General features: G+C 48.5%; 1 protein-coding gene across 2 annotated transcripts in view; it reads left to right on the top strand.

Annotated features, from left to right (window-relative positions):
* Positions 1–13797, top strand: part of PRPF38A (pre-mRNA processing factor 38A) — a 288792-nt gene that overhangs the window by 258672 nt on the left and 16323 nt on the right. The window lies entirely within an intron of this gene.

Raw genomic sequence — 13797 nt, 5'->3', positions numbered from 1 at the left:
TCACTAGCGCGTCAGTGTACTCGTGTGCATAGTGCTGTTAAAGGCGCGTTCTGCCTATTGGTATTTTAAATTTCCCGCATTTTGTATTTTTGTTTAGTTTTTAGTTATTTCCCCGGTTTTTACTGTTGGGGGGTCGCCCTCTTACCTGCACGTTAATTCAGTTGCTCCACCGCTGTTAGAGCGGGTCCTGTCCTGGGGGTCTGTTAATCGGGGGATTTGGCGGCCATTTCGGATTGGGAGCTGTGGGGACGTATTTTGGGTGCCATCTTTAGCGTCCTAAGCGGTGCTGCCTTGCGCTGTCACTCTATATAAGGCGGTGCTTTAAGGGGGTCAGCCCTGTCAAGGTATTTTACGATCACTAGCGCGTCAGTGTACTCGTGTGCATAGTGCTGTTAAAGGCGCGTTCTGCCTATTGGTATTTTAAATTTCCCGCATTTTGTATTTTTGTTTAGTTTTTAGTTATTTCCCCTGTTTTTACTGTTGGGGGGTCGCCCTCTTACCTGCACGTTAATTCAGTTGCTCCACCGCTGTTAGAGCGGGTCCTGTCCTGGGGGTCTGTTAATCGGGGGATTTGGCGGCCATTTCGGATTGGGAGCTGTGGGGACGTATTTTGGGCGCCATCTTTAGCGTCCTAAGCGGTGCTGCCTTACCCTGTCACTCTATATAAGCCAGCCCTTTAAGCGCGCAGCGGTAACGCGCAGCGGGAGCGCCTTCCCTGCGCCGGAGTCGTGCCAGAGTCCTGCCCGTCTGCGCTCGTCCGCGCTGAGTCAGGGCTTGATCATGGCTCCAGCACTCATTTACGTTGGTGCTGTGTCAGACCAGGTGATTACGAATGTATTCGTGCGAGATACTGCTCAGCTTACACAATGCATCCTGCTGCACTCAGGTGCATTTACATCCCCTCTCTGGCCCTCATCAATGCCAAGAGTGTGGTTTTGGCCTCATATCTCCCGTTCCTATTATTGCCCATCGGGTAGCCCTCCCTGAATGCTCAGACTGTCCAGCCATTTCACCTACTAATCCACTGGCCCCTTATGACTTCAAGATCTGTCACCTTAATGTGAGATCGCTGGTCAAACATCATCTGGATATTCACACTTTACTCATGGAGGAAAGCCCTGACGTTCTTTTTATGTCAGAGACATGGCTTCATGACGAAGCCTTGGCTGTGATCAATCTAGCTCTCCCTTCGGAGTATATTTACACATAATCGTAACTCGCGGGGCGGCGGTATCGCGGCCGCTGTTAAATCCTGCTATCCATGTTCATGGACAGTCCTGGATATAGTTGGTTGCGAAAGCGCCCATTTTCGTTTGTCGGTTAGTCCGCACTTTACCTTTTCTGGACTCCTCATTTATCGGCCACCTGGGCCAGATGCGGCTTTTAGATCTGCTCTTCCTGAAGCTGTTAGTGCTTTAGCTTTAAGGGCTGCTAATTTCAGCATTATTGGGGATTTAAATCTTCATCTGGATGCTCTCCACTTCCCTGCAGTAAGTAGCATCCTTGCTGATTTGGAAGCCCTTCAGCTATCTCAGTTGGTTAAACACAGCTCTTGTATTGGTGGGCACATTTTAGATCTTTTTTTCACCAATTTATCTACGGTGAAAGTGTTTCCCCCCAGGCCAATTGCTTGGACTGACCACCATCTTATAGAACTGCATCTTCAGATTGAGGACTCTCCTCTCAGTGTAGCCGTGCCTACGTCTCTCAGACGCCCATGGAAAAAACTAAAGTTAGCCGATTTTCATCGACTCCTTGGTCTTCATCCTTTGGGCCCTTTTACTGATACTGAGGTGGGCTACGATCACTTCTGCAGTTGGCTAACGGGAGCTTTGGACTGCCTGATTCCCATTACGGAGAGTAAGCGCCGATGTGCCAGACCTAGTCCCTGGTATGATGACTCACTTCGGCTCCAAAGGAAATCTTGTAAACAAGCGGAAAGAGCTTGGCGTAAGTCATATTTGCCTGACAAAAAACTATTGTATCTTGCCAAGGTAAAAACATACCATAGGGCGGTCTGCAAAGCTCGTGCCGCTTATTTTTCTCGTGAAATTAATTCAAGCACAAACCCCACTAAATTAATATTTAAGGTGCTCAAGGATCTTACAGCCAGTAGAGCTCCAGCTGCCGATATCTGTTCGGCCACTCACTGTCAGGGCTTGGCAGCCTTTTTCGTGGAAAAGCTGGAGGCCATCTATCGTTCTTTCCCTGGTTCATCTGTTCCTTTGGGGAAACTGGATTCTGGCCCGAAAACTACTATGTCTCTGTGCTCCTTCCCTGAGCTCTCGATGGAGGAATTCTATAAAATTGCAGTAAAAGTTAAATCGGGTTCTCCTATGGATCCCCTTCGTCCTGCTCAATTTAGAGAATCTGCAACTTTATGCTTTCCTCCGCTCTGTGATCTTGTAAATTTATCCTTGAAATCTGGCTCTGTTCCTGACAGTTGGAAACAAGCGCAGGTGATGCCTATTTTGAAAAAACCTGGTCTCGATCCTCTAAAATTTGAGAATTACCGTCCCATTTCTCTCCTTCCTTGGGTGGCAAAATTGACTGAGGCCCATGTTAATACTATCTTAGGTAACCATATCCATTCTGCCAATATTTTGGATCCTTCTCAGAATGGCTTTCGACCCGGCCACAGTACTGAGACCGCGCTTCTCTCTATGGTTGAGTACCTGCGCACTTTGGTGGACTCTGGTCAAACGGCGGCTCTAGTGCTTTTGGATCTTAGTGCCGCATTCGACACTGTCTCCCACGCAATTCTACTACAGCGTTTGGCTGAGGCTGGTGTCGACCACGTGGCACTTGAATGGTTTCGATCGTTCCTATCTGGTCGCACTTTCAGGGTCGTTACCCCTCCTTACCAGTCTAAACCCCATTCCATCACACAGGGTGTTCCACAGGGGTCAGCTCTTAGCCCCACACTTTTTAACATCTATGTTCAGCCGCTGGCTGCCGTCGTCAAGCGATGTAATCTGACCATGGTGTCTTATGCTGATGACACGCAGCTGGCGGTTGCAATAAGTGGGGCGTCTGATCTAGAGGCCACCAAGTTTTGCGATGGAATTAGGTCGGTGGCCAGTTGGTTGACAGACAATTGTTTGCAACTGAACGCCAAAAAAACTGAGGTGCTGATTGTTGGCAATCAGAGCCAATTATGGGGTGATCGCTGGTGGCCATCTGAGCTTGGCCCTACCCCTCTTCCTGCCACTGAGGTAAAAAATCTTGGCATTTGGCTAGATTCCAAACTTAGTTTTGTTCCTCATACTAAGAAAATCGCTGCCATGTGCTTCGGGATTCTTCGTAGGCTTAGACCTATTTTCAAATTCTTTGACGCTCCAACCAAGCAGCTTATTGTTCAAGCTACTATTCTATCTCGGTTGGACTATGCGAGTTCCCTTTTGCTTGGAGTTAATCAGGCAGAACTCTGTAGACTCCAACGAGTCCAAAACGCAGCCGCCAGGGCTTTGATCGGCTTGCCGAGATTTTGCTCGGCAAAAAAATCTATTTATGGACTTCATTGGCTCCCTGTTTGTCAGAGGATTAAGTTTAAGTCTCTCTGTCTCTCGTTTAAAATTCTGAAGCATTCTTCCCCCCAGATTTTGGAACATCTTATTTTGCCGTATGTACCATCGCGGTCCTTAAGATCCTCAGGGGCACATCTGGTTACAGTTCCACGTTTTAAACGAGTTAGGGCTGGGGGCCGCTCTTTTAGTGTGCTCGCTGCCAAGCTTTGGAACTCACTTCCTCTCCACATTCGCGCCATTTATGAACTTCTGACTTTCAGGAAGGCCGTCAAGACCTTCCTGTTTTCTTTGGATGCCTAGCACTATCACGGCCCGTCCACTGGCTGCTTATGTGTCGTTCCCTTGTTTAGAAGCGCCGGGACGCCCCTTTGCTGGGGCAGCTGTACGCTATATAAATTTGGTTAACATAACATTAAATGGTGGGAGTTACAATGGAAGTCTTAACATTACAGGTAAATTATCAGTTTTTTTACTTCGCAGGTCTTAGAAATAATCTACCTACAGAGTTTAGTATGAGAGAGAGAGAGAGAGAATGAGAATGTATGTATATTTGTGATTGTGTATGTTTGTGTGTGTGTGTGTATGTGTGTGTATGTATATATATATATATATATATGTATGTATGTATATGTATATATATATATATGTTTGAGCACAAAAGACGCCGCACTCTGGAATATAGCACTGTGATCTTTATTGTTGATACAGAGCCAGTCTGTCTCACCGACGCGTTTCGGCCAACCCGGCCTTTCTCACGGTAGGGGGCACTACTCTCTTCTCTGCATTTATCCTGTAAATCTACCTCCCATAGACTTCTGGGAGTTGTAGTTTGAGTAAAAACAATGCCGAATCCCTGCTGACAGATCCAATTTACGCAAAACATTAATTTTTAGGGTAAACCTTACTAAACATTTGTTTTGTAACACAATCAATTTTTATATAAAGTGAAAAGGTTTTTAGCTGAGTAGCAAAATTATTCAGTTGTCACTTGATGTCCTTTTTATGTAAAAAGTTCTGAGTTTTATAGTGTGTTGGGTTTAGTACCTCATATTATAACAATTGCATCGCTCAATTGCACCAATTTTCTTGTGGGTTATTCTAGTTGTTCCTGCAACGGCTGGCAGTGCTTGAACAGTTGCAAAGCCTGCAAAATAGGAGTCAACAAATGTTTAGTAAGGTTTACCCTACAAATCAATGTTTGCGTAAATTGGGTCTGTCAGCAGGGATTCAGCATTGTTTTTAATCAAACTACAACTCCCAGAAGTTTATGGGAGGTAGATTTTCAGGAAATGACATAAATGCAGAGAAGAGAGTAGTGCCCCCTACCGTGAGAAAGGCCGGGTTGGCCGAAACGCGTCGGTTAGACAGACTGGCTCTGTATCAACAATAAAGATCACAGTGCAATATTCCAGAGTGCGGCATCTTTTGTGCTCCAAATTGAAATTGGCCACTGGTTCGGCCCAACGCCTGCATCCGCTGCTGCGCGCTCCGACTGGAACCACATTGAGGAAAATTAAATAGACGTTGGAAGCGACCGATTGAGAGAATGCCGTGCAATTGCAAGGCTCACAGGGGTTGAGCGCTGGAAGACGGTGCAGAGAGCCCCGGCTATACAGGAGTCTCCCTAATTGTGCGTAAACTGCCCTCGGGCTAAATATTACGTGCACTATACTCCGTGGCGGTTCCTCCGTGAGGGCGTTTGGGCGTTGCCCCCTCATTATTTTGCCTGAGGCAGCTGTGAGCAGTGCTTTAAATAAAACAAAAAATATGTGTAATAAATATTATAAACACCTTTGATAAGTGAAAGTAAACACACACTTATTACTCTGCCCGCCCACTGCAGTCAGCACACAGTCTCAGCAGCGGGCGATCACATGTGTGTGTTGCACGTCGTTCCATCCTACTAGGCTTCCTGGCTTAAGGAGGTGGGGCTAGGAGCAGTCAGAGTGAGTGCAGTGTAAACAACTGTGCATGCCCGCTGGTCGGTGCCTTTCCCTGACCAGCCCGACACGCACTGTTTTCAGTACTCTGGCATCTAGAATGAAGGAGCCTGGGGGGGGTGGTGTTGAAGCCACATCCGCCGTTCTCCTGATGAGCGGCGAGGTGTCCTGCCCTGGCCAATCCTGGCACTGCAAGCAGCGCCTGGATTGGCTGCTTTAGCGTCTATAGACAGTGAACACAGAGCAAGAGAGAATGGGCATGTCCACTGGACTCGTGCACATTCACCAATTACTGCACGGCTTTATTGTGAAACTGTGCAGTGACTGGTCAATCTGCCCTAGCTTTGAGCCTTTCTCTCTCCCCCTCCCCTCTGCGTGCGTAGGTATACGCCATTACACACACAACAGGGATGAGAGAGAGAGACAGACAGACAGAGCTCGCCGTCGTGGTGGCACCTTCCCTGAGTCAATGCCAGGCCTAGCACACAACTTCATTGCGTTGGCTGGGCAATGTGCTTTGGTGTCCTGTCCTAAAGATTCGGATCAGGATCGAGAAACGTGACGTCACTTGAGTAGATGTCGCATCATGTTGGGTCACTACGGGGCTCTCCATTTTTTTACCCTCAGCGTGTAATAGACTAAACCTTAACTCCGCAATAGTACCAGTCTCAATCTCTTTGAAATTAAATCAAAGGAAGTGACTGGTGGTGTACAGTACAACCTGTCACTTAATTTAATAGAACTTCAATGAGACTCTCTTTTCGTGGAGCGCTTTACCAGGACACACCGTCAGTGATGGGTTATACTGTACAACCCGTCATCACTGCCTTTGCTGTAACTTCAGAGACTTGTTTTTCTTGGAGTGCTTTACATGAGCACCGGTTACCAGGACCTATTATATGTCCTGGTAACTGGTGCTCATGTAAAACACTCCAAGTTTGCGCTATATAAACCTGAAAAACGAGTCTCTGAAGTTACATCAAAGGCAGTGACCGGATGTACTATTGCAGACTTAAGGTTTTGGACATATTTGAATCACAGGATGTTGAGCTGACTTGAGGCTCGAACCTGCTTTCTCAGCTCTAAAGTCAGTAAGTAGCTCTAGCCTTACTACACAACATCGCCCACAAGAATGGAAGCATTTGCAATATATTATATGAAAAAAGTCATAGTAGTTGTTTATCTTATGCAATTGATAGCCATTGACAAAGCCAATAGTCCTGGCTTGGTGTATGTAGGTGTAATGTTACTTGTTGTGTTATAGATCTGGACGAATGGACAGAAGCGGCAAAATACCAGTGGGGCACACACTATGCTAAGCACAGATTTTAAACTTAACTGTCTTAAGCCACGCCTTTAATTACAGCGGCCATGTCCCTATGCTCTCATACCCACTGTTTTTTCATCCCACTTAAAGCCCTGTGTGTCACTGAAAGAAAATGAAAGTGGGCACTCTCAGGGAGGCAGATAAGGGAACCATGAAGGTACCCAAGAGGTTGAATGCTCATGCTGGTGCCAGTGCAGTAGTCCGGCAGTCCAGTCTTCATGATGCGGCCAGCCCTCAGATCTTGTAGATACTACTTCCGGATTGAAGAGCGCATTTGTTAACCTGACACAGGGGGACAGGGAATGTTTTTGAGGTGTGCGATTCACAGCAGCATGGTTTCACAACTCAAGCATCAGTTTTTGACAGGAATGGTGTTCTCAAAGTGAGAACAATTAAGCTTTGCTTTTGATGCAATTCAAAAGACTCCTTCCAGAAGTGAGCTCTGCACCCTTATCATGTATCCATTTGTCATCTCATTCTCACAGGCACCTATAAGGGAGGATCTCAACAATAATTTACAATAGTCACCATTTTGTTGCAATTAATAAAATGGATGAAAAGTTCTCACAACTATATTTACAAAGCAATACATTTTCAAATAAAAAAACTAATTTTTCAACATGTAACCAGGTCGTTCGGACTCGTTCGCTCGCTGTGGTGCACGCTAACACAAATTTTACGCCCACTGCTTTCAAATTTCACCAGCCGCCACTGACTATACTCTCTCTCGAAGCGACTTGTATGGCGGATGAAAACGGAGACCGGCATTGCTGAAAACCCAACAGCAAAGTGCCGCTCTCAAACCGCCCAAAGGGGGAATATTGTCTAAGATATACTAACTTTATCAGAGCATAGAAACGCAAGTAGGATAACAACAACACCCTGCGCTTAAACCTTACTGCAGTATCGCTTATGCTGTTCCGAGCGGAAGGCAGTATCAGACAACAAAGGTTAAACCACTATCGGCTTCATCAAAAAAACAGAACCGCACGCCATTTCCTCATCGGAAACAGTCTGAAACAACAACATAAGCCAAGTCAATTAATATAGCAAATTAACGCCGCGTAAGTGAGCAAGATAAACAACACGAAAAAAACATTGTTGACTCTATTCAAATACAAATCCGTGCGTAAATTGCTTACATCGTGGAAGAGGAATCGCGGTGTAAGAAATTGGAGCAAAGCCAACCAACGCTGCATATTAAAAAAACAGCGATACGCTGTTTGAGGGAACAAGAAAAACAATACGGGGAAAAATATCGTGGACTCTTTTTTAACACAAATTCACACGTAAATCTTTTACATCATGGAAAAGAAACTACCGCATAAAAATGCAAAGAATCATCCAAAGACTGAAAATACTGTGAATTAGAAAAGTGCTGTGCTGCTATTTAAATCACTCGAAAAAATTCGCCCAGACGCTGATTGAAAAGTACATTGTCGAAATATTACGCAAGAGAAACAATATACCGACAATAAACCAACACAGACTTCCTTGAGAAACTTAAAAAGCATATTGGTGCAATTCAAGTTCAAACCTGTGTCAGTTACATAAGCAAACAATCACGATATTGCCGTCTAGATTGCCACAAGTACAAAACATTAAGCAATTATCCAAACTATAACAAAAACGGTTCATACCACGCTTATAAAAGATTCTGACAAGTGATCGCGCAAACTGATCATAACACCGAACCTCGCCCAAGCTATAGCTAATTGGAAACGAGACAAAGAAATATATAAATAACCAAATGTCGCACTGGTGAGGAATCTTATCAACCAAATACAGGGTTGAAAAACAGTCAAGGACCTCACAACGATATTGGAAGCACGGCTCTATCTAGCAGGCAGGATGGCAGCACGCAAAGCCAAACACGCCCAAAAAATAGCGACAATGTTTCAAGCCGGCAGTCAAGTAAGGTCGGATAAAACTAAAACCACGTCCCCGAAAGAATTAAATCAAACCCTGAAACAGCTAATTTTCCAAGTGGAAAAACAGTATCGGAAAGAAATAAGTAAAAGTTGGGAGATTCTGGCACTCCAAAAATATCCTGAAGTGGATAGAGTCCCACGTTGGCTCAGAATTTTTACTATGTCTACACATCCCAACACGCGCACTGACATGCTAGAAGAATGGGGAGCAAACAACATGGAATGTAGCAAAAATATGATGAGAATTCTTATCAAATATGCACAAATTGATTTATTGGATATTCACTCAGACATAAAGGATCTCGAGGCCAAAATCAGTCTCTGTGATAAAGAGGAAACCGTGAAACTCCGCAAAGAAATGGATGACCGCCTGGAAAAATATGAGGACTAAATTCAACAACGTAAACAAAGGAAGTACACCAGGGATGAAACAGATTATAAACAAGATCAAATCCTAACCTTTGCAAAACGTTTTGACGCATTAAAAACAAACTATGCTAATGTCTAAGCCAGCTCGCAAAACAGAGAGTGAATCAGATATAAGTGGTAATGAAAGTGAGGCGACTGCTCGCAAAACCGCACCAAACACCATTTCTTTGTTAGAGGAAATGCGCCTCGTCAATTTGGACCAGAACCTGTCACGAAATGAGAGCAAAGGTCAAGGCAGAGGGTTTGGAAGAAGCAATTCAAAGTCTTCAGAAGCACAAGGAAAACTTGAAGATCAAAGTACAAAAAGGCAATATCCTCTGAGAAATCGAACGAAGAGAAACTAACAGACGACACTCTCATCAACTTATCGGATTATACTCTAACACCCATGGAACATAAGGTATTGAATAAAGGCCTTTCATTTAGCCCAGAAAAACATTTTAATTATACGGACACAAAAACTGACATCTACAAATATGTACGTAAATTAAAACTCACCAAAATACATGCAGCCAAAATATCTACTAACAATGATAACAGGATGATTCAAGAAAATTACATGATCATGGAAACGATACACAAGATGAGCTCACCATTTAAGAAATCCCACGTCTTAAAATCTTATATGATCTAGCCAACGAAACACAAGAAAATGAAACTACTAAGCTAGAAATGCTACATGATTTGGAAATGGAAACAAAAACAAAAAGAGTGGCCTTAAGAACAAATCCCGTTATTGTCCACAGCTATCAGCGGGGAACAAAATCGACACATTCTATGAAGGGGTAATGAATGAAATTGACAAAATGAACAGGACCAGGAATAACCAACAAAGAGAAAATTTGACAACAAAAGAAAACAGTGCAATCAAAGATTTGGCCAATAATTCAAAAATAGTAATAAAATCTGCAGACAAAGGCGGAAACATTGTAATCCAGAACAGAATTGATTACAAGAAAGAAGCATACCACCGGCTCCAAGACCCAGGAAAATATCAGAATCTCTCACACAATCCCATCAATAAAATGATCAACAACATAAAGTTCTGTAGTAGGGGATCTCTGTGTATAGTCATAATCTATGAATAATCCCCGCCCATGTGCGGGGACCCCGGAGCAATAAAAAATATCTCTTAAGCTGTCCCGCATTTGCAAACCTGCAAAGACACTTAAGAGACAGACAAAATAATACAGCCTAATCACAACAAGGCTGCACTGGCCAGCACTTCCTCTGAAGTGAACACAAAAGCCAAAATAAAGTTGAAATGTCATTTTTATTCACATCTGACATGTTCCTTTATTATCACACACTCCCTTCACCAAAATCCCTTTAAACAATAGAGAGGAAGGGGTGGACAGACAAGCCCTATAGGCTGTCATTATGTGTCTGCTAAAGGGATACCGTGCCTTTAAGAAACTCTCCAGAGACCCCCGGTATCCCAGGATGCACAGCCAACACAAGTTACTTTCAGTTCTTTTTTCCGGCTCCTGCTAGCAGGACCCTGGAGCTTGAGCTGTACCCTTTTGGGTGGTTTACTTGATTAAATTTGGATTTTTTGGATAAATAGTGTTTTCATTCGACGTCTAGAGCCTTTGTCTACTACTGCCTGCAATCTGGAGCAGTTTTGGCCCACTCTTAGCATGGCTTTGTTCGATAACTGCCCTGAATGTGGGAGGAAAAAGGCCAAGACGGACCCACATGATGTGTGAATCCTCTGCTTGTCGCCCTCACATGTCCCAGCTACATGTGACATCTGTAAAACCTTTTCAAAGAGGACCCTGAGGGACAGGGAGAAGATTCGCCTTCAGGGACAGGAGCAGCAGAGGACCGGTGGGACTTCGGGGCATGGAGGATCTCATTCTCCCTCCTCCGCCCATGCTTCAGCCCCTGGAGGGACCTCCGGGCAGAGCAGGGAGCAGAAACGGCACCTACCGGCTGGTAGGTCGCGTTCGACGTCGAAGGCGACGACGTCGACGGCGAGAGAGAAGGCACCGGTATGTTCGCCGTCGATCCAGGGCTCTGGGTCGCGGCAGCCTCGGCGTTCGACGTCGAGGGAGGGGCCGGCGAGACCCGGGACCGGGTCGCCGTCGCAGGTGTCACGGTCGACGCCGACAACCCATAGACGTCGTACCGAGCCCCATGGAAGACTTCACTCGCCACCTTCGCCGTCGACCCACGGCTCGACGCTGACTGAGTCGACGCCGATATCCCGGCGCCCGCCGTCCAGGCGGAGACTATCGCCGTCGAGGCACAGGTCGCCGTCGAGGCACAGGTCGCCGTCGAGGCACAGGTCGCCGTCGAGGCACCGGTCGCCGTCGAGGCACAGGACGTCGACGTCGAGGCACAGGACGTCGACGTCGAGACACCAGCGTTCGACGTCGAAGCACCAGAAGTAGACGTCGAGGCAGGAGTCGACACCGCGGCGACTGAGGTCGAGGCGTGGTTCGACGTCGAGAGGCATGGTTCGACGTCGAGGAGGCATGGTTCGACGTCGGAGGCAGGGTTCGACGTAGAGAGGACGCTCGACTGCGAGACGGCGTTCGACGTCGAGGGCTAAGAGACGCCGGACGAGGTCGACGTACAGTTCGACGTCACGGACATCGGGGAACACGTCCTCAGTGATTACGATCTCCAGTCGGGGATCGGGGAGACGCGGACGTTCCCCGTCGGTGGCCTCCAGGCGGGACAGGCCCGCCAAGAAGAGGAGAGTGGCCGCGAGCCCGGACAGTTCTGGTGGGGGCTCGCCGGCTAGGAGTGATGGGGCTTCCTCCTCCTCCTCCTCCTGCCTCCTCCTGCCTCCTCCTGCCTCCTCCTGCCTCCTCTTGCCTCCTCTTGCCTCCTCTTGCCTCCTCTTGCCTCCTCTTGCCTCCTCCTCCTCTTGCCTCCTCTTGCCTCCTCCTCCTCCTCCTCTTGCCTCCTCCTCCTCTTGCCTCCTCCTCTTGCCTCCTCTTGCCTCCTCCTCCTCTTGCCTCCTCCTCTTGCCTCCTCTTGCCTCCTCCTCCTCTTGCCTCCTCCTCCTCTTGCCTCCTCTTGCCTCCTCCTCCTCTTGCCTCCTCCTCCTCTTGCCTCCTCCTCCTCTTGCCTCCTCTTGCCTCCTCCTCCTCTTGCCTCCTCCTCCTCTTGCCTCCTCCTGCCTCCTCTTGCCTCCTCCTCCTCTTGCCTCCTCCTGCCTCCTCCTCCTCTTGCCTCCTCTTGCCTCCTCCTCCTCTTGCCTCCTCTTGCCTCCTCCTCCTCTTGCCTCCTCCTCCTCTTGCCTCCTCCTCCTCTTGCCTCCTCTTGCCTCCTCTTGCCTCCTCCTGCCTCCTCCTCCTCTTGCCTCCTCTTGCCTCCTCTTGCCTCCTCCTGCCTCCTCCTCCTCCTGCCTCCTCCTGCCTCCTCCTCCTCTTGCCTCCTCTTGCCTCCTCCGCCTCCTCCTCCTCTTGCCTCCTCTTGCCTCCTCTTGCCTCCTCTTGCCTCCTCTTGCCTCCTCTTGCCTCCTCTTGCCTCCTCTTGCCTCCTCTTGCCTCCTCTTGCCTCCTCCTCCTCTTGCCTCCTCCTCCTCTTGCCTCCTCTTGCCTCCTCCTCCTCTTGCCTCCTCCTCCTCTTGCCTCCTCTTGCCTCCTCTTGCCTCCTCCTCCTCTTGCCTCCTCCTCCTCTTGCCTCCTCCTCCTCTTGCCTCCTCCTCCTCTTGCCTCCTCCTCCTCTTGCCTCCTCCTCCTCTTGCCTCCTCCTGCCTCCTCCTCCTCTTGCCTCCTCTTGCCTCCTCCTCCTCTTGCCTCCTCTTGCCTCCTCTTGCCTCCTCCTGCCTCCTCCTCCTCCTGCCTCCTCCTCCTCCTGCCTCCTCCTGCCTCCTCCTGCCTCCTCCTCCTCTTGCCTCCTCTTGCCTCCTCCTCCTCTTGCCTCCTCCTCCTCTTGCCTCCTCTTGCCTCCTCTTGCCTCCTCCTCCTCTTGCCTCCTCCTCCTCTTGCCTCCTCTTGCCTCCTCTTGCCTCCTCCTCCTCTTGCCTCCTCCTCCTCTTGCCTCCTCCTCCTCTTGCCTCCTCTTGCCTCCTCTTGCCTCCTCCTGCCTCCTCCTCCTCTTGCCTCCTCTTGCCTCCTCTTGCCTCCTCTTGCCTCCTCTTGCCTCCTCTTGCCTCCTCCTGCCTCCTCTTGCCTCCTCTTGCCTCCTCTTGCCTCCTCCTGCCTCCTGCCTCCTCCTCCTCCTGCCTCCTCCTGCCTCCTCCTGCCTCCTCCTCCTCTTGCCTCCTCCTCCTCTTGCCTCCTCCTCCTCTTGCCTCCTCCTCCTCTTGCCTCCTCTTGCCTCCTCCTGCCTCCTCCTCCTCCTGCCTCCTCCTGCCTCCTCCTCCTCTTGCCTCCTCCTCCTCTTGCCTCCTCTTGCCTCCTCTTGCCTCCTCTTGCCTCCTCTTGCCTCCTCCTCCTCTTGCCTCCTCCTCCTCTTGCCTCCTCCTCCTCTTGCCTCCTCTTGCCTCCTCCTCCTCTTGCCTCCTCCTCCTCTTGCCTCCTCCTCCTCTTGCCTCCTCCTGCCTCCTCCTCTTGCCTCCTCTTGCCTCCTCTTGCCTCCTCTTGCCTCCTCTTGCCTCCTCTTGCCTCCTCCTGCCTCCTGCCTCCTCCTGCCTCCTCCTCCTCCTGCCTCCTCCTGCCTCCTCCTCCTCTTGCCTCCTCCTG

The sequence above is a fragment of the Triturus cristatus genome, chromosome 4_2, assembly GCF_964204655.1.
Source record: "Triturus cristatus chromosome 4_2, aTriCri1.1, whole genome shotgun sequence".
In the NCBI taxonomy this organism is placed as follows: domain Eukaryota; kingdom Metazoa; phylum Chordata; class Amphibia; order Caudata; family Salamandridae; genus Triturus; species Triturus cristatus.
The sequence above is the reverse complement of the archived record's forward strand: the minus strand, read 5'-3'. Positions and strand labels throughout refer to the sequence as shown.